Genomic DNA, 14,388 nt, shown 5'->3' with positions numbered 1-14,388 from the left:
GTCTGGGCGAACGCTGGGTGTGTTTGTGACGTCAAACCAGGAACGACAAGCACTGAACTGATCGCAGATGCCGAGTAAGTCTGAAGCTACTCTGAAACTGCTAAGAAGTTTGTAATCGCAAAATTGCGTATACGTCGTTCGCAATTTTAGGATGCTAAGATTCACTCCCAGTAGGCGGCGGCTTAGCGTGAGCAACTCTGCTAAAATCGCCTTGCGAGCGAACAACTCGGAATGACCTCCTTTGTTAGAAGTTGGGCAAAACCATGTGCACTGCAGGGGAGGCAGATATAACATGTGCAGAGAGCGTTAGATTTGGGTGGGTTATTTTGTTTATGTGCAGGGTAAATACTGGCTGCTTTATTTTTACTCTGCAATTTAGATTGCAGATTGAACACACCACACCCAAATCTAACTCTCTCTGCACATGTTATATCTGCCTCCCCTGCAGTGCACATGGTTTTGACCAACTGCTAACAAAGTTCCTGCTGCGATCAACTCAGAATTACCCCCTATATTGCTCTATATTCACATCAGACCACACAGTAGTGCCCTTTCTATACATTACGCCACACAGTAGAGCACCTTATACACATAATGCCACACATTGGTAATGCATTTATACACATAATGACATACATAATGTCCCTTACACATATGCTGCACATTATTAGTGCCCTTATACACATAATGACACACATAGTGCCCCTTACACATATGTTACACATTATTAATGCCCTTATACACATAATGACACATATAGTTCCTGGCGTGAGTCATCTGGCAGCTTTGCTAACGCTGGGTGCCTATTTTTTTATGAAAATGCATCTTATTTGCATTGCTATGTGGCAAGCATGCACAAGCAGCTTCCGCTGATTAAAATGATATGCGGCATGCCTATATACTGTGTGCGACTGTGACTGTATATGCATACAAAATGCTACACACAGAATATAGGCATGCTGCATATCATTTTAATCAGCAGAAGCTGCTTGTGCCCCTAGGCATACCAGATGCCCTAGGCAATTGCCTAGTTTGCCTATGCCTAAGGCCGGCTCTGGTCTTTGGTTCATTACAAACTGAGGGCAAGAATGATTTGAATGTTTAAATCATAAGTGTAATGCGATATAGTTTAAGTAGGATCAGTACGTAATCCCGCTGGCCGGGATCCCGGCGGTCGAAATACCGACGCCGGAATCCCGACCACACAATCACCGACAGGGGTGGCGAGTGGAATGCAGCCCCTTGCGGGCTCGCTTCGCTCGCCACGCTCGGCACACTATTATATTCTCCCTCTATGGGTGTCGTTGACACCCATGGAGGGAGAATATGTCGGGATTGTGGCGGTCAGGATTCCGGCGTCTGTATTTCGACCACCGGGATCCCGTCCAGCGGTATGTTGACCGCATCCCGTTTAAGTAACAAGGTTACTCAACGGATTTTGTCAAGGAGTAATATTTGGGCGGTTTTGGCCAACGCAATAGTAGAGTTCACGTGTGTAGCTCACATGGGACTCTAGTTGAGATGCATAATCCGTATCAGCTGGGACCTTCTGTTTGTGGGCTTTTGTGGTATAAGACAAATATATATTATAAGACTGAGTGGAAAGGCTAGTGCATATTAGTCAGAAGGTCACAGTTGAAGTAGTATCACATGTAAGGAATATGGAACGGAGGGAAGTATTGTATAATTTGTATTACTTCCTAATAATTAATTATAACAATTATTACTGGTATATAGGTTTTTTTGCGTGACTATCAGACCCCCCAGAGGGAGGGGGGGAATACAAACAACCCCAGGCAAAAGGGATACACTTTACCAATACCCTTCTGTTTGTACACATATAATATGATTGGAAACTACGAGCACTGGCTTTGCCTATGACATTCACCATAAATAATTTGAATACTGTAGGTCCTGGACCACCAATCCAAGGCACCCCTACAAGAATCCTGAGGTACCCCAGGGTGCCATGGCACACAGTATGAGAACCACTGCATTAAGGGTAAATTTACAAAAAGTCAATTTTAGATCAATCTAAATCGATGAGTTTCAAGATCTAAAACACACATTTATTAACAGAATTGATATTTAAATGCTAGAAAATGTGTGATTTAACACAATATTGAGTTAGATAGATTAAATCTGTGTTTAATAAATTTAATTTAGGTGCACTCTCATTGGTGTCTAAACCCACCTACCTTCTCTACTATCAAACCACACTGCCAGTGCCCGATCTCGTCCGATCTTGGAAGCCAAACAGTGTTGGGCTGGGTCAGTACCTGAGGAGGAGACTCACAGGGAATACCCAGTGTTCTAGAGCAGGAATCATTTTACATGATGTGTGTCACATGACACCAACAGCAGTATCACCACTTATCTTTATCATTCAAATACTATTTCCTGTTACTGTCAGACTACCATTAATTGATTTGCAAGATCCTTTGATTTCATGAGAAATGTAAATTTGTGCGTTTTAAGGTGACCGGCATGAACCTGGCACTGTCTCTTTAAATACTTGGACCTGTTCAATACAGACACATTATCTAATCTACCACATAGAGGTTTCATTAATACAGATTGTCTGTACTGGTTGGGCTGAAATGGGTGTAAGACTTTAAAGTGTCTACAGCCTTTCTTATCACATTCAGTGAGACAGAACCAGGACATTTTCACATTTTTTTCTATATACACATAATATATTTTTTCACTATATTTATTTTGGATCATGTATCTCACAATGGGTAATCACATTGTTTTAAATTAATATCTCAATAAAGTATGTCTTAACAGTACATTTCATGATTAATTAAAATTTATTGAAATAGATTTCAATTAACAACAGTGCGCCCACACAAGAGCCTTCTTTTTTCTCTCTTTATTGACCTATGCTCAACCTGGCTCTGGGCGCACCACCAAACTGGACGAAGATTTGATGATTTAATGTAACAAATCCTAATTGTCCAAATTTTGGTTTCTCTATATATTATTCTGATTCTGTTATGATCAGTGCCGAGTCGCCCCTTTTGTTTTCTGTTTAATAAATTTACACCCTAGTGTTTATAAATAAATGTAAAACATAGGTGGTCATTCCGAGTTGTTCGTTCGCTGCCGATTTTCGCAGTGCAGCGATTAAGTGAAAAAATGGCAAAAATGCGCATGGTACGCAGTGTGCATGTGCTAAGTACTGTCACACAAAACTTTGTAGATTTACACAAGCTCGAGCGACATTTTTTCATCACTCGAGTGATCGTAGTATGATTGACAGGAAGTGGGTGTTTCTGGGTGGAAACTGGTCGTTTTCAGGGAGTGTGCTAAAAAACACAGGCGTGCCAGATAAAAATGCAGGAGTGGCTGGAGAAACGGGGGAGTGGCTGGACGAACGCAGGCCGTGTTTGTGACGTCAAACCAGGCACTGAACGAACTGAGGTGATCGCAGTCTAGGAGTAGGTCTGGAGCTACTCAGAAACTGCAGGGAATTATTTAGTAGCAGTTCTGCTAATCTTTTGTTCGCTTTTCTGCTAAGCTAAGATACAGTCCCAGGGGGCGGCGGCCTAGCGTTTGCAATGCTGCTAAAAGCAGCTAGTGAGCGAACAACTCGGAATGAGGGCCATAGTGTATTACCATTAGAGATGTGCGGAGGGCACTTTTCGTGTTTTGTGTTTTGGTTTTGTTTCTGGTTCCATGCTCATGTTTTGTAAAAACCACCCTTTCATGTTATGGTTTTGGTTTTGTATCTGGAAGATTTTTGATAAAACAACAACATAAAAACAGCTAAAATCACAGAATTTGGGGGTAGTATTATTAACCTCAATACCATTCATTTCCACTCATTTCCAGTCTATTCTGAACACCTCACACCTCACAATATAGTTTTTAGGCCAAAGGGTTGCACTGAGGTGGCTGTATGACTAATCTAAGCGAAGTGGCACAAACACCTGGCCCATCTAGGAGTGGCTCTGCAATGGCAGACAGGATGGCACTTAAAGAAAACAAGGCCCCAAACAGCACATGCTGCAAAGAAGAAAAAGAGGTGTAATGAGGTAGCTGTATGACTAAGCTAAGTGACACAAGTGTGCGGCACAAACACCTGGCCCATCTAGGAGTGGCACTGCAGTGGCAGACAGGATGGCACTTAAAAAAACTAGGCCCCAAACAGCACATCATGCAAAGAAGAAAAAGAGGTGCAATGAGGTAGCTGTATGACTAAGCTAAGCGACACAAGTGTGCGGCACAAACAACGTGGGACGTGCTGGAATTTGCCCAGATGTAATACACACACAATATTGGTGGCACAGAAGAGCGTACCCCTACACCACACACACGGTAAAGCCAGTAAAATTAATTTGGATAATAATTACCCTTTTATTTGGCGCTATTATAATAATATGCAGCACAGGCGAGCGTACCCGTACACCACACAGGGCAAACCCTGTAAAAATTATTTGGATAATAATATATGTAATGTATATAGCCCTTTTATATGGACTAAATAGTATACAGCACAGGACACCACCACTGGACTTATGGCAGCACAAGACACTACCACTGGACTGATGCAGCACGCAGGACCCCTGGACTTATATGACAGTACCCATGGAGTTGTACGGCAGTGTCAAACAGGATGGCACTTTTAAAAACTAGTCCCCAAACAGCACATGATGCAAAGAAGAAAAAGAGGTGCAAGATGGAATTGTCCTTGGGCTCTCCCACCCACCCTTATGTTGTATAAACAGGACATGCACACTTTAACAAACCAATCATTTCAGCGACAGGGTCTGCCACACAACTGTGGCTGAAATGAGTGGTTTGTTTGGGCCCCCACCAAAAAAGAAGCAATCAATCTCTCCTTGCACAAACTGGCTCTGCAGAGGAAAGATGTCGACCTCATCCTCCGATTCCTCACCACTTTCAGTGTGTACATCCTCCTCCTCACAGAGTATTAATTCGTACCCACTGGAATCCACCATCACAGGTCCCTGTATACTTTCTGTAGGCAATTGCTGGTCAAGGTCTTCCCAGAGGTATTTATAATTCATTTTGATGAACATCATCTTCACATTTTGTGGAAGTAACCTCCTATGTTGATCGCTGACAAGGTTACCGGCTGCACTAAACACTCTTTCAGAGTACACACTGGAGGGGGGAAATTTATTTAAAATAAAGCCAGTTTGTGCAAAGGCATTCAAATTGCCTCTATTTCCTGCCAGTATACATACGGACTGTCTAACATGCCTACTTGGGTGCTGTCACTCATATAATACTCCACCATTCTTTCAATGGTGACAGAATGATATGCAGTGACAGTAGACATGTCAGTAATCATTGGCAGGTCCTTCAGTCTGGACCAGATGTCAGCACTCGCTCCTGACTGCCCTGCATCACCGCCAGAAGGTGGCCTAGGAAATCTTATCCATTTCCTCGCAGCCCCAGTTGCGGGAGAAAATGAAGGAGCTGTTGATGGGTCACGTTCCGCTTGAGGTGACATTTTTTCGCCAGCAGGTCTTTGAACTTCTGCAGACTTGTGTATGCCAGAAAGAGTGATACAACGTAGGCTTTAAACCTAGGATCGAGCATGGTGGACAAAATGTAGTGCTTTGATTTCAACCTATTGACCACCCTTGAATACTGGCAAAGCAAATGAAGGGCTCCATCCACAAGTCCCACATACTTAGCGGTATCGCTCCATCTTAGCTCCTCCTTAAATTTCTCCCACTGCTTCTGCAAAGGCTTGATGAGGGGAATTACCAGACTCAAGCTGGCAGTGTCTGAACTGACTTCACGTTGGCAAGTTTGAAGGGTTGGAGAACCTTGCACAAGACGGAAATCATTCTCTACTGTGCTTGAGTTAGGTGCATTCCCACTCCTTTGCCTATATCATAGGTGGATGTATAGGCTTGAATGGCCTTTTGCTGCTCCTCCATCCTCTGAAGCATATAGAGTGTTGAATTCCACATCATTACCACCTCTTGCAGGTGATGGCAGGGCAGGTTCACGAGTGTTTGCTGGTTCTCCAGTCTTTGGCACATAGTGGCAGAATGTTGAAAATGGCCCGCTATTTTTCTGGCCACCGACAGCATCTCCTGCATGCCCCTGTAACTTAAAAAAAATTCTATACCACCAAATTAATTAAATGTGCAAAACATGAGACATGCTGGAATTTGCCCAGATGTAAAGCAACCACACAATTTTGGTGGCGTTGTCCGATATCACAAATCCCCAGGAGAGTCTAAGTGGGTACGCCATTGTGCGATGATGTCCCTCAGTTTCCATAAGAGGTTGTCAGCAGTGTGCCTCTTACAGAAAGTGGTGATACATAGCATAGCCTGCCTAGGAACGAGTTGGTGTTTGTGAGATTCTGCTCTTGGTGCCGCTTCTGTTGTTGCTGCGGGAGGCAATACATCTACCCAGTTGGCTGTCACAGTCATATAGTCCTTAGTCTAGCCTATTCCACTTGTCCACATGTCCATGGTTAAGTGGACAGTAGGTACAACTGCATTTTTTAGTACACTGAGGACACTTTTTCTGACATCTCTGTACATTATCAGTATTGCCTGCCTAGTGAAGAGGAATCTAGATGGGATTTGGTACCGGGGAAAAACTACCTCCATCAATTCTCTAAGTCCCACTGAACTAATGGCAGATACCGAACGCACATCTAACACCAACATAGCTGTCAAGGCCTCACTTATCCGCTTTGCAACAGGATGACTGGTGTCATATTTCATTTTCCTCGCAAAGGACTGAGGGAAAGTCAATTGCTTAGTTGAAGTGGTACAAGTGGTCTTCCGACTTCCCCTCTGGGATGATGATCGACTCCCAGCAGCAACAACAGCAGTGGCAGCAACAGCAGTAGTAGGCGTATCACTCAAGGATTCTACAAAGGAATCCCAGTTAGGAGAGGACTCCTCAGTCTTGCCAGAGACATGGCCTGAAGGACTACTGACATTCCTGACTGAGGAAGTTGACGTTGAGGGAGTTGGTGGTGTGGCTTGCAGGAGCTTGGGTACAAAAGGAAGAAGTGATTTTGGTGTCAGTGGACTGCTTACGCTCTTACCCAAAGTTTCTGAACTTGACAATGACTTCTGATGAATGCACAGCAGGTGACGTATAATGGAGGATGTTGCTAGGTGGTTAACATCCTTACCTCTACTTATTACGGATTGACAGAGGCAACACACGGCTTGGCACCTGTTGTCCGGATTTGTGGAGAAATAATTCCACACAGAAGAGGTGGCTTTTTTGGTATTTTGCCCAGGTATCACAATAGGCTTCTTCACTCCACGGACAACAACTGTCTCCCCCGGTGCCTGATTTAAACAAACCACATCACCATCAGAATCCGCATCGTCAACTTCCTCCTCAGTGCCAACAACACCCATATCATCCTCCTGGTGTACTTCAACAGTAACAACTTCAATTTGAATATCAGAAACTGTACTGTGGATGCTCCTTCCAGCACTTGCAGAGGGCATGCAAATGGTGGAAGGAGCCACCTCTTCCCATCCAGTGTTGGGAAGGTCAGACATCGCAACCTCCGACACACTTGGACTCTCCTTGGGTAGTTGTGATACCATCTTAGAATGCACAGTTCTTTGCTGTGCTTTTGCCAGCTTAACTCTTTCCATTTTTCTAGCGGGAGGATGAGGGCTTCCATCATCTTGTGAAGCTGAACCACTAGTCATGAACATAGGTCAGGGCCTTAGCCGTTCCTTGCCACTCCGTGTCGTACATGGCATATTGGTAAGTTTACGTTTCTCCTCAGACCATTTTAATTTATTTTCTTGGGTCTTCTTACTGAAATTTTGCTTTTTGGATTTGACACGCCATCTACTATGACATTGGGAATTGGCCATGGCAGATGACATTGATGGCATTTCATCGTCTATGTCATGACTATGTAATTGCAGCACCATGCCCCCCAGCACCTCCTACATGGACTATCCCAGCGGGTGTCTTTAGGTTAGGTTAGGAAAGACAGTCCAGCTTCTGCTTGATCACTTATTTACTGTAGCCTTCAACACCCACAATGCACTGGTCTGTGATGTCAGCTTCAATACATTTTGGGATTCAGTATTTGATTCTTCAGGAATGCCACCCTAGTCAGTTGGCTTACAGCCTCCTCAGCCTACAGATATGTCCTCGTACATTGTAGCTCAAGATGCACCAAACAGGCACCTCAGTTGCGGCATGAAAAAACCTGCTTGTCGGCATGCTTACACACAAGAGTGTCCATGTCATGCAATGAAGACTGTCTTTTTGTATGGGCCCAATGGGCTCTTGCCCAAGGGCCCTAGGAGTATAAAGTCCCTACGCTGATAGCTTAGGGTTCCTTCTTTCCAGGGGTAACAGATTTTTTTAAATCGGCACTGGGGAACCAGAGATATCCGACTTGAAATCAGTGGTCCCCATCCAAGCCTGTTAATTGCTCTTCCCAGCCAGATATCTCGGGTTCTGTCTAACTTAGAGTTTTTCTGAGAGTATAATCCAAAAGCTGTGATTTTCCCCAGCTTGTCTTTATTCTGCCCAGAACCGTAGATATCAGCCTTCAAGCAGCTGGTCCATGCTCCAGTCCCAAATGCCTAATATACAGTTTTAGATTTTCATTGGTGAGTTGCTCTGGCTCCTCAAGTCCCCAGTATCTCCTAAAAGGTGGGACTCTCTAGTTTTTTTTTTTATCCCATTCAAAGCTAAGAAATATATTTTCAGGAACTTGAGATATCTGCAGTCAAGCAAGCTGCTCTCCCACCAGAAAATGATAAATATTAATGTCACTCCACTATCCACCCCTCCCCTACGTATTAAACACCCCCTGCCACCCTGGAAGCCCAATGCCCCCTTCTACAGTTTAGCCCCATCTGAGCAGTAAAGGAGTAATTAGCAGAGATTACTGCTTCAGGTCCTGCATGCTGAGCGGAAGATAGAACACCTCCTACCGCCCGTGGGACATCAAAGCTGCCACTGATAGCACCCCCCACCCCTACAGCTGGAGGATGGTTAGGGGGCCCAGTGCATTGCTGTGTCCAGGGGCCTACACTGCTGTTAAGATGGCCCTGCATGCAATACACATCTTAACTGCTGTGTGGCCATTGCTAAACTCATTAAAACTGCAGTATGTAGTCAATAGCAGTTGATGGAGACAGCACTACACTATAGCAATCCAAGACAGGCAGACAATCTCGTACGTATGTCTGCTGTAAGTGCAAGACCCTGAATAATAAATGGGTTAATATGGGTGTCTAGGGGAGTCTTTAATACAGTTCATATTGTGCCATATTACAGTACCTCATTTTATATTGTGTGATTTTACAGTATCCCACAGTTCATAGTATACCACATAACAGTTTCCAGTTCAGATTATGCCACCTTACACGTTCCCTTACCACTATAACATCCACTATACATGTAATTCACTGAAAACAAAATGTCACCCAATTTAGCCCTGGCAATGGGTGATACCCAAGTGCTTAGAAGTCAAATCTGAGGTCAAAGAGCATTTACAGTAGTAAGTACTGATGTCACAGAGGCATTATTACAGCATATGCAGCAGTAAATAATGATGTCAGAGAGTCTTTATTGGAGTATATCCTGCAGTATGTACTGAGGTCACAGAGTCATTATTCCAGCATATACAGCAGTAAATACTGATATCAGAGAGTCTTTATTGAAGCATATACAACTGTATAAACTGAGGTCATAGAGCCATTATTGCAGCATATTCACTAGTAAGTACTGAGGTCATAGAGGCGTTATTACAGAATATACAACAGTAAATACTGATGTCAGAAAGTCATTTTTGGAGCATATACAGCAGTAAGTACTGAGGTCAGTAATGAGGTCACAAAGAGGTATTTGCAACCTATTCAGTAGTAAGTACTGAGGTCACAGAGGCATTGTTGCAGTCTATACTGTACATTAGTTAACACTAGGGTCACAGTGGAGAATTCAATTGTTATCGCCCTCCAGGGGTGTGATATTCAATTGATGGTCCTATCACGCTGATCGCTCCTAATAGTGGGGGTCATTCCGAGTTGATCGCTCGTTGCCGATTTTCGCAACGGAGCGATTAAGGCAAAAATGTGCATGCGCATGGTAAACAGTGCGCATGCGCTAAATATTTTAGCACAAAATTTAGTAGATTTACTCACGTCCGAACTAAGAATTTTCCTCGTTAAAGTAATCGGAGTGTGATTGACAGGAAGTGGGTGTTTCTGGGCGGAAACTGGCCGTTTTTCTGGGAGTGTGCGGAAAAATGCAGGCGTGCCAGGATAAAACGCGGGAGTGTCTGGAGAAACGGGGAGTGACTGGCCGAACGCAGGGCGTGTTTGTGACGTCAAACCAGGAACGAAACGGCCTGAACTGATCGCAGTGTAGGAGTAAGTCTCGAGCTACTCAGAAACTGCTAAGAATTTTCTATTCGCATTTCTACTAATCTTTCATTCGCTATTCTGCTAAGCTAAGATACACTCCCAGAGGGCGGCGGCCTAGCGTGTGCACTGCTGCTAAAAGCAGCTAGCGAGCGAACAACTCGGAATGACCCCCGGTGTTGGGTTCAGCTGCGTAAAGTGTCTAAACCTGACTAAACTAATGGGCACGATCGGGAAAAGTGCCACTTGGGCACCCAAACAGGTCACCTTTCACACATTTCAGCTCTCCACCCCCGGTGGGTGCGATCTGAAATGTAGACGCTGGTAGCACATTAAAACATACAGTAGGTTTATTACATTTCTTATGTGATGTATGCACAGTTCAGTTGAGGAAAAGTGACATCTGATGGACAGAAAGCAGTATTACATTTTCTGGCATCTCAGGGCATTATGCAGAGACTGATTACTGAATATGCCATACTCTGTTAAGATGTGAACATATAAGACGCAATTAGCCAGGCACACTACATGGTGTATGGATTCTAGATGTATGAGAACACATCTGAAGTATTATTCTAGACCTTGCTGCTCATATCCAGAATGTAGTACAAATTGTGGTGAAGCATTACTCGTAGTGTATGGAGAGAAGGTAGCACCATCATTGATTGTGTTTTTATTCCTTCTGATATGTTCTTACAATAATGTGCTCAAATAGCCAGAAATATGTGGATGACAAAAGTGCAATATCAGTGTTTAATGCACAAGCACTTTGCAAGAAAGTACATAAAAACTCACATTTTTTCAAGAAGTGGTAGGCATTGGACAAACTCTCACCGTTGTCCTATAGTGGTTGCATGAGCTAAATAGATGTTGTCTGGTACTGTTGTAGGTTATTTTTATCTTGCAGGTATTTAGAGGAAAGAGACAATACTTTAGATGTCCATTGGTATTATGTGTAGTGGGATCCAGTGATCCAAAAAAATCCAGTGCCACAATTTAAAATTCTATAAAACGAATTTATTGACATATGACAGTGTACAAAAAGTAAAAAAATAAATAGATTATTGCCAAGTGGTGCAAAAGAAATTCTATATCTGACACACAATTCTGCCCCATATAGAATTTTGCAATTCTTTTAAAATGTTATTTTTTAAATTTTAAATTTATTATCATTTACTTATTTTTTTATTATCGGTTATTTACAAATGTGTTCCTCTACAGTGTTGCTGCATATAGCAGTTTTCTGTAGCTAGACTGCGATGCGTATTCAGCATGACTTAGTATGTGCATATGCATCACAAGCGACTTCCATTAGAATAAATAGGAGACGTGCACATGTGCGCGACTCCCATTCACTACATTGTGTAGCATAGTGTACATGACCTGTGTACTGCAATGCGAATGCACAGCAGCGACAATCTAAAAAGACACATCTATATATAGCAAACACATATCTAACAGTGCTGTACAGAGAATATTTGCCCATTCACATCAATCCCTGCCCCAGTGGAGCTTACAATCTATATTCCTTACCCAGGGCCGGCAACAGAAATCTTGGGGCCCCATACACTGATATCTCTGGGGCCCCCCACCCCCTCAGTCTGTAAAAGCACTGTCACATACCTGTGCCCAACACTGGCAGGAGGCTTGACTGGTTCAGGCATGCTCCTCAATGGCAAGAGACATGGAAGGCGATGCAGCGTCATAGTCATGATGTCGTGACGGCTGCATGCACCACTGGGACGGGACCAAGTGAGGGGGGAAGGGAGGACTCTGCGGCCAGACACTTTAGCCCCATACACACTAGACGAGAAAGTGAGAGATCTCGCTCAGAAGGGCTGATTTGAGCAAGATCTTTCACAATATCACCTAGTGTGTACACTCAATGTCGCTATCGATGCGCACATCGTTAACGCCCCCCCCTCCCTCGTCTGAACTTGTACAGACGAGGAAGGTCCTCGTTAACGACAGCCATGCTGCCGTTGTTCCCCCCGCCATCGCTTCCTTCCTCACCGGCATCGGCAAGTGTGTATGCACTTGCCAATGCCGGCACCCGGCCGGGTCCCCGCCGCCGCCAATGTCGGCGGGGATCGCCTAGTGTGTACTAGGCTTTAGTTAACTAAATTGGTGACAGACAGGCAGTTAGTTGTAAAAGTACTAAAAGTACTCTGACCCTCGGGGCACGGTAAGGGTGTCCCCTTTGACCACCCCCCTTTCGCCAGGCCTGCATTCATGCATCTATGACATGTGCCCAAACCCAAAGCCCCAAAATCCAGAAGAGCGCACACTTACCAGCACACAGCCGCCGCTATTCAGACCAGTCTCCCCACAAGCTGCTAGCCTGCCTGCCTCAGGCTGTTTTATTCTGTATATTCGCCAGCCTGGCAATCATTTTAATTGCAGTCCTGCTTCTGCAGACTGCACGGCCGCTCCTCTCAGGTAGTTGCCACAGCAGAGACAGGGCGGGCCGGGAGGAAAGCGACGTCATTGCACAGCTGAGTTTGGGGCAGAGGGGGGTTACCACAGGGGTGCCGCTGTTCTTGTAGTGCTGGCTAATTATATACATTGCGGCAATGAGATGGTGCGCCAGCCACCCGCTGTATAGTTAATAGCAGCATCATGCTGCTATTAACTACACAGCGGGCGGCCGGTGCGGCGGCTCGTTGCTGCGTGTATATAATTACTTCCATCCATGATGAGCTTGCAGCCGCCACACTGCCGCAGCCGGACCTCGGGGCCCCTCACAACGATGGGGCCCGGGACGATTGTCCCCTTTAACCCCCCCTGTCGCTGGGCCTGTCCTTACCACATGCATACACATCATGCTAGGGTTAATTTTTCTTTAGAGCCAATTAACCTATCAGTATATTTTTGGATTGTGGGAGGAAACCCATGCATGAACAAGGAGACCATACAAATTCCACACAGTTAAGGCCATGGTGGGAATTGAACCCATGACCCCAGTGCTGTGAGGCAGTCAAGCTATCCATTAAATCCTCTCTGCTGCCCCATCATCATACAGTATATATATATATATATATATATCACCAAGTCCAATGCCAAGCGTTAGATTGATTTGTGTAATTCACACCAACAATGGACTGTGGAGCAGTGGAACTATGTTCTGTGGAGTGATGAATCACACTTCTCTTTTTGGCAGTCAGATAGGCGAGTCTGAGTTTGGCGGATGTCAGGAAAATTATACCTGCCTGACTGCATTATGGCAACTGTGAAGTTTGGTGGAGGAGGGATAATAGTATTGGGCTGTTTTTCAAGGTTTCAAAAAGGCCACAGTGCACAAAGCAAGTACTATAAAGACATGGTTTGATTACTTTAATGTGGAAGAACTTGCAAGGGTAATCTGATACCCATTTGTGCAGAAGTCTACTCCCTCTACCCCATTCCCCTTTATGAAAACTGTGGAATAACTTGACTGCCCTGACCTCAACCCCATCGAGCACTTTTAGGATAAATTAGAACGGAGATTACAAGCCAAGCCTTCTCGTCCAACATCAGTGCCTGACCTCATTAATGCTCTACAGAATGAATGGGTTCAAATTCCTACAGAAAAACTCCAAAATCTTGTGGAAAGCCTTCCAAGAAGAGTGGAAGCTGCAAAAGACAGACCAACTCCATATTAAAGTATATGCATTTGAATACAATGTCATTACAATCCCTGTTGGTGTATTGGGCAGGCTTCCGAATACTTTTGTACTTTTGTTCATATAATATATATATACATTTCTGTATATATAGTGTATATATATATATATATATATATATATATGCTGTACACACATAAAACGCATATATATATATATATATATATATATATATAAATTAGAGATGTGCAGCGGGCATTTTTTTGTGTTTTGTGTTTTGGTTTTGGATTCGGTTCCGCGGTCGTGTTTTGGATTTGGACGCGTTTTGGCAAAACCACCCTTTCGGATTTTTGTTGGATTCGGATTCGTTTTGGATTCGGGAGTTTTATTTAAAAAAAACCTCAAAAACAGCTTAAATCATA

General features: G+C 44.0%; 1 pseudogene; it reads left to right on the top strand.

Moving 5' to 3' along the window:
* Positions 1–2,201: 2,201 nt before the first annotated feature.
* Positions 2,202–2,320, top strand: LOC134930548 (5S ribosomal RNA; annotated as a pseudogene).
* Positions 2,321–14,388: the final 12,068 nt, after the last annotated feature.

The sequence above is a fragment of the Pseudophryne corroboree genome, chromosome 5, assembly GCF_028390025.1.
Source record: "Pseudophryne corroboree isolate aPseCor3 chromosome 5, aPseCor3.hap2, whole genome shotgun sequence".
In the NCBI taxonomy this organism is placed as follows: Eukaryota; Metazoa; Chordata; class Amphibia; order Anura; family Myobatrachidae; genus Pseudophryne; species Pseudophryne corroboree.
The sequence above is the reverse complement of the archived record's forward strand: the minus strand, read 5'-3'. Positions and strand labels throughout refer to the sequence as shown.